General features: G+C 36.1%; 1 pseudogene; it reads left to right on the top strand.

The window, feature by feature from the left end:
* The first annotated feature begins 1,702 nt into the window (after positions 1–1,702).
* Positions 1,703–6,675, top strand: LOC114724296 (ATPase 9, plasma membrane-type-like; annotated as a pseudogene).
* The last annotated feature ends 805 nt before the right edge of the window (positions 6,676–7,480 follow it).

The following is a 7,480-nucleotide window of genomic DNA, read 5'->3' as shown; positions in this document are numbered from 1 at the left end:
AAGGACCCCTCGTGTTCATTAGCTTTGATGGGTTGCTCTTCCCCATGTTTAAAATAACTTATAAGCAGTTTTTTAATTATGATTTAATTTATAGAATGAAATAAATATGTGAAAGAAATTTTGTCTCAACTTATGTGAAACATACTTATAAGTTCTTATATAAGTGATGGTAAATAAGTACGTAAATGGAGACAATTTTTTTTAACATATTTACATCGTATTCTATATAAATTATGACTCTAACTCTAAATACTTTTAAAAGGCATTTTGGGAAATCAAACACTCTTTAATTATGCATGATTTGGGTTGGGTCCCATGCAATTGGCCACCTCAGCATCAATTAAAGCATCCGACTCTCTCTGCATGGTTAATTTTTATATAATTTTCGTAAAAAATTCAAATCAAAAGAATTTCAACATTGTCTTTAATTGTTAGAAACTAAGAGTGAATCCTATTCAGGCCAAAAAAGGGAAAATAAGGAGTGGATCCTATGATATGTGTTTATATCATCCAATCTTGAGCCCTTTATTTCTTTTATTTTTTTCTCTCTGTTTTTTTCCCCCCAAAAAGAAACTAGCTGGATGGCGATAAGCTGCCCACAACTTTTGAATAATGAAACTTCTCATAAATCTATTAGCTTTATTCAATATATAGATAAAGGCTGAGATAAAACAAATCCCTTTTCGTCAAATCACATGCTAACATAATACTCCTTTAGTTTTTAATATACGACCTATTTAACTAATTTGATTAGATTAAAAAAGTTAGGTAATTTAGTTAACTATAAAAAATATGACATGTTTTTTTAAAATACCATAATCTTCTTTCTTAATATCCCCCTTCTCTTACTTACTTGATTATAGTTGAGGGAATATCCTTGTGGGTAATTTAGGAAAAAAATAATAAATATAAGAAATAGATATTATATTTAGAACTAAAATTAATTTAATAATTAGATCTTATATTAAAAATTAGAGGAGTAACAAATACTCAAAAATCAAACCAAAGTTTCAATTCTCTTCGATATAATCTATATTTTGCATCTTAAACCATTTGCCGAATCACATCTTCATTAGCGCAACGAACTTTAGTCAAATCATGGAAAAAAACGTGTGCGCGCTTGGGTGTTCCAGCACATTACAAACTAACACGCCGACCAAAAAAAAAAAACACATCCTTAAAACCAAAACGGAACCACTTTAACAAAATATTGAATACCTTGAAGTTTGAACCAATTAATAATAAAAATTTAAGAAAAGTATAACCTTTTTTAAATTTAAAATTCTTTTTCTTAAAATTTAAAAAATGTTAATGCTTAATCTATATTGTAAGAATAATGTATATTGTAATAATTTGAAATTAAAAATGAAAAAGAAAGAGGGGTGATGATAGAAAAGAGAAAGAAAGAGGTTTGGCCGCAAGACCGGGGTCAAAAGAAAGATAATCACAAGTAAGCTTCTTGGCAAACAAAGAATAAAAAAATGTTTGAAATTCCCATTTAAAGAAAGAAGAAGAAATTGACTTGTTAATTATAGAAAGGCACAAAGTGAGGCATAGTGAACAAGAATGAGTGGGAATGAGTGATTTTAGACACAAGCCAATCACACACACACATCACACATATATACACACACACATCATGAAGGACAAAACCTAAGCTTCGTAGAAAAGCAAATTACAGAAAGAAACATATCATGCTAATCACTTAGTAGTTACAATAATCCTCCGGTGTTAGTTGAACGTACATAACACACACACAGACACGAAAAGATAGAAACTTTGTAACCTCTAATAATGGCGGGGGGCAGCCTCGACGCGATCAAGAAGGAGAATGTCGACCTAGTATGTCCCCTCTCCATTATTCTTTTTATTCTTCTTCTTCCTCCCTTTTTCCTCAATTGCATTAAATTGTAGAAAGATCTGTTTCATAGAACAAGAACATGAGATTATTGTCTTTCTGTCTTTGATGTTGCTTCTTTGTCGGATTTGTAATTCATGAATAATGGTTGACTGTATGAACAGGAGCGGATACCGATAGATGAAGTGTTCAGAGAATTGAACTGTACAAAAGAGGGTTTGACAAGTGAAGAAGGGGAAAAGAGAATCGCAGTTTTTGGGCCCAACAAGCTAGAAGAGAAGAAGGCAATATATAACTCATCAATTCTTTTTTTTATTTTTTTGGTGCTTAGTATTCTAAAGACACAAGTTAAGAACAAGTGTAGCTAATAACACACCCGTTCAAACCCAACAGGAAAGCAAGCTTCTTAAATTCTTGGGCTTTATGTGGAATCCTCTCTCCTGGGTCATGGAATTAGCTGCTATCATGGCCATCGCTTTGGCCAATGGAGGGGTAATAACAACTCTTTATATATATATTCGTATGTGTGAGTGTGTGGACATTCTGATTAATTTATTGGTTTTGAAACGTGCAGGGCCAACCACCAGATTGGCAAGACTTTGTGGGATGTGGCTCTCTCCTGGGTCATGGAATTAGCTGCTATCATGGCATCGCTTTGGCCAATGGAGGGGTAACAACTCTTTATATATATATTCGTATGTGTGAGTGTGTGGACATTCTGATTAATTTATTGGTTTTGAAACGTGCAGGGCCAACCACCAGATTGGCAAGACTTTGTGGGAATTGTGGCATTGCTCATCATCAACTATTAGTTTCATTGAAGAGAACAATGCAGGTAATGCTGCTGCAGCACTCATGGCAAGCCTTGCATTGAAAACTAAGGTAATATTATTGTCTAAAAACACACAGATCATTGCTCTCGCCTTATACATCAGACATGTTTTTGAATCTCTGTTCTTAAAAACATTTGGGGCAGGTTTTAAGGGATGGAAAGTGGACTGAGCAGGATGCATCTGTGTTGGTACCTGGAGATATAATCAGCATCAAATTAGGAGACATTATCCCCGCAGATGCTCGTCTCTTGGAAGGAGACCCTTTAAAGATTGATCAGTCTGCACTTACTGGTGAGTCTTTGCCGGTTACGAAGAACCCATCTGATGAAGTCTTCTCAGGGTCGACTGTGAAACAAGGAGAGGTCGAGGCTGTTGTGATTGCCACTGGGGTACACACCTTCTTTGGTAAAGCTGCTCACTTGGTTGATAGCACTAACCAAGTAGGACACTTCCAAAAGGTATGACTTCTCTTTCTTTGGTGCTTGAGCTCTCCATAACATTGTCATTGCCCTTGCAGATTGTGTTGATGAATTTGGATTGCTGAAACTTTTGTGGTTAGGTGTTGACGGCCATTGGTAACTTCTGCATTTGTACGATAGCAATTGGGATGATTGTAGAGATAATTGTGATGTACCCGATTCAACATCGTAAATACAGGAATGGAATTGACAACCTCTTGGTGCTTCTTATCGGAGGGATTCCGATTGCCATGCCCACAGTCTTATCAGTAACAATGGCTATTGGGTCTCATAGGTTGTCACAGCAAGGTGCCATCACTAAGAGGATGACAGCCATTGAGGAGCTGGCTGGGATGGATGTTCTGTGCAGTGACAAGACTGGCACCTTAACACTCAACAAGCTCACAGTTGACAAGAGCTTGATTGAGGTAATCAATCAATCATTAAGCATATGTTACAAAGAATAAAGCAACATTTTGAATTGTTATTCATAAATGTTTTGCCCACGTGCAGGTTTTTGTAAAAGATGTTGACAAGGACACTTTAGTATTGCTTGGAGCTAGAGCCTCAAGGGTGGAAAATCAAGATGCTATTGATGCTTGTATTGTTGGGATGTTGGGAGACCCAAAGGAGGTATGCTTCAACCAAAGGATGCTATTTAGATTATCGAAGATACTTCCAATTGCAATAATTAAAATCTACCTGTTACTTTGTGCAGGCCAGAGATGGCATCACAGAGGTGCATTTCCTTCCCTTTAACCCAGTGGACAAGCGTACGGCCATAACATACATTGACTCTGCAGGCAAATGGCACAGAGTAAGCAAAGGAGCACCAGAACAGGTAAATAGATACACATCTTTTAGTGTAGAAAATTGATGATATTGTATCTTGTTTCATTACATTACCTTTATTGAAATTCTTACCAGATTGTAGAACTATGTAAAGTCAAAGAAGATGTAAAGAGAAAAGTTCATTCCATTATTGATAAGTTTGCTGAACGTGGTCTGCGTTCTCTTGCTGTTGCAAGACAAGTAAGTGATGGTTCTTTTGTGCTGTTTATCAAAGCTATGGTTCAGTTATTTGATGACGTTTTGCTCATCAACTTATAGGAAGTGCCAGAAAAGACCAAGGAGAGTGCAGGATCACCATGGCAGTTTGTGGGTCTCTTACCCCTTTTTGATCCTCCAAGGCATGATAGTGCAGAGACTATCAAACGTGCTCTCCATCTTGGAGTGAATGTGAAGATGATCACTGGTGATCAACTAGCTATCGGGAAGGAGACTGGTCGTAGGCTTGGCATGGGAAGCAACATGTATCCTTCTTCCTCCCTTCTTGGTGAGCACAAGGATGAGTCTATTGCTGCTCTTCCAATTGATGAGCTTATTGAGAAGGCCGATGGCTTTGCCGGCGTCTTTCCTGGTAAATATACATAACACGAGCATAATTACTTGTAACATACAAATGATTGATAAAAATTAGGAGACAAGATTGACTAAGATCAACCTCTACATTTTAATATGAAATTAAAAGTTTTTGTCGATTACTAACTACTGTCAAGTGCAGAGCACAAATATGAGATAGTGAAGCGATTACAAGATAGGAAACACATATGTGGAATGACTGGAGATGGTGTGAATGATGCTCCTGCATTGAAGAAAGCAGATATTGGAATTGCAGTGGCTGATGCAACTGATGCAGCTCGAAATGCATCTGATATAGTTTTGACAGAACCTGGTTTAAGTGTGATCATCAGTGCAGTGTTGACAAGCCGAGCTATTTTCCAAAGAATGAAGAACTACACCATCTATGCAGTTTCTATAACAATTCGAATCGTGCTGGGCTTTCTCTTGCTTGCTCTTATCTGGAAATTTGATTTCTCACCTTTTATGGTTCTTATCATTGCCATACTAAATGACGGGACCATCATGACCATTTCTAAGGATAGAGTCAAGCCATCACCTTCTCCAGATTCATGGAAACTCAACGAGATTTTCGCCACTGGAATAGTACTTGGATCATACCTGGCTGTAATGACTGTTGTCTTCTTCTGGGCTGCTCATGCTTCAGATTTCTTCTCAGTAAGTACAAAAAACAAATAATTAAAATCAGCACCAGAATGTGACACATAGATTACACTATTAGTTTAAGAGATCCCATACAACAAAATGTCTTGGCCCTCTCTCATAGCTTATTTCACACATAAGCATAACTAAACAAGATCCAAAACTTTTGCAGGAAAAATTCGGCGTTAAATCAATAAGAGAAAATGACAGAGCATTAACTTCAGCTGTTTATCTTCAAGTGAGTATTGTGAGTCAGGCTCTCATCTTCGTTACTCGGTCAAGAAGCTGGTCTTATGTTGAACGTCCTGGTTTGTATCTGATGGGAGCCTTTCTCATAGCACAATTGGTAAGTGTGCATACAATAACAATTTTATGTCTTAAAACATTTTTTTTTTTGGTTAATCCTCCCTTGTTTAACAATTCCCAGACTAATTACTAATATTTTTCTTGATGAATTGATAGGTAGCCACTCTAATAGCGGTGTATGCAAACTGGGAATTTGCAGATATAGAAGGAGTTGGATGGGGCTGGGCAGGAGTGATATGGATTTACAGCATTATCTTCTACATTCCTTTGGATTTTTTAAAGTTCATAATTCGATATGCATTGAGTGGGAAAGCATGGAATCATATTACCGAGAACAGGGTGAGTACTTACCAAAACAAAATCGAACAAAACCAATAAATCCTAGATTCTTCGTCATGAAAATTTTCTGGGTACTCTGTAATTGATGCAGACTGCTTTCACAACGAAGAAGGATTACGGAAGAGGAGAACGAGAAGCTCAATGGGCCACAGCTCAACGTACCCTCCATGGGCTCAATCCTCCTCAAACCGAGCAAATCCTCAATGAAATGAACTCTTATGGCGAATTGTCTGAACTCGCAGAACAAGCCAAGAAACGCGCTGAAGTTGCAAGGTAACCGATCTTCTGCCTTCAAAGTTCAAACACTTCAATAATCAAAATGTGTGTTATTAATTTAGTCTCAGAATCTGTCAAAGTCACTGAGTAACTTAACCTATTGTGTGATTACAGGTTGAGGGAGCTTCACACGTTGAAGGGTCATGTGGAATCGGTGGTGAAACTTAAGGGGCTTGACATAGATACGATTCAGCAACACTACACAGTTTGAGAATTGAGAGAAGCAAAGTGGGTTTTACTAGATGATAGATTTAGAGGAGATTAAGAGATAATTAGTATGATTAATGTCTCATTGCAATAAGGTAGTCCCTTCTTGAATGATCTTCTTCTGAATTGGCCTTTTTATAGGCTTTGGTCTTGCAAATCTTTGAGATTGCGCAGACAGCAATCCAAGGTTTGGCATTAAAGAGACTCGGTTAATTTTGACACAGTAGTTAGCGATCCGCTTTTGTTCTTTGATTTATTGTACATTTGTACTGTTTATGTGAGATTTTATACAGTACATTAATAAGTCAATAAACTTCTTTTGTTTCCTTTGTTCTTCTTTCTTTTGGCCCCTTTTTCAAAGAAGATCATAATATTAAGATGATAGGGAAGATCATAATTATTAAGATGATAAAGCCTGGTTCCGGAAAAAGCCCCGCGACAAAACAAAGCACAAAAATCACAAAAAAAAAACAAAGATAAAGATTATCCAGTATCCAAAATAGGTTCTTCAAGCCTAACTGTAACATCCTGTAGAGTTTAATCCTGAAAATGAGGAAAACAAAATAGATCAAGAGCCGGTTAGTATAAAGGGGACATAGATCTCATAAATTTTGAACTAAAACCTAGACAGTGTGAAGACTGATGTTTTTGAAATATCAATTAAAAAAAGATCTGATTGAAAAGTCAAGTTATAAATTCCAAAAAATTTCTAAAAAATTATGTAAAATAGAATTGAGAGTCAAGGAACAGTATTTGAGGCCTTAGAGAAATTATAGAAAGGAAAATAAATTAATATAGAATTTTCTATATTTTCAGAAATTTTTTGTTACATTGACTAATAGTAACCAAAATTAATTATTTAAAATATCTAAAGGCCTCAATAATTTTTAAAAAAATTTTCTTGAAGGATTATCATAATTTATAAAATTGTTCTTGACTTCAAATGATGAGAAGGTTAGTTTTAATAATATTTAAAGCAAAAATTATCACCGGCAGAATGCCGATTTCCCTAGAAATAGAATTTAGAGAATTTTAGAGCGAATTAAATTCTGCAAAAAACAATCAAACTTCCCTACACTGAGAGAAAGCTGACGGTGCACTGAGATGAATTTTCTGAGATAGTGAATTGGACAGGATAT

The sequence above is a fragment of the Neltuma alba genome, unplaced genomic scaffold, assembly GCF_004799145.2.
Source record: "Neltuma alba isolate B1F8T4 unplaced genomic scaffold, ASM479914v2 tig00012184_pilon, whole genome shotgun sequence".
In the NCBI taxonomy this organism is placed as follows: domain Eukaryota; kingdom Viridiplantae; phylum Streptophyta; class Magnoliopsida; order Fabales; family Fabaceae; genus Neltuma; species Neltuma alba.
This window is presented reverse-complemented; position numbering and strand designations above follow the sequence as displayed.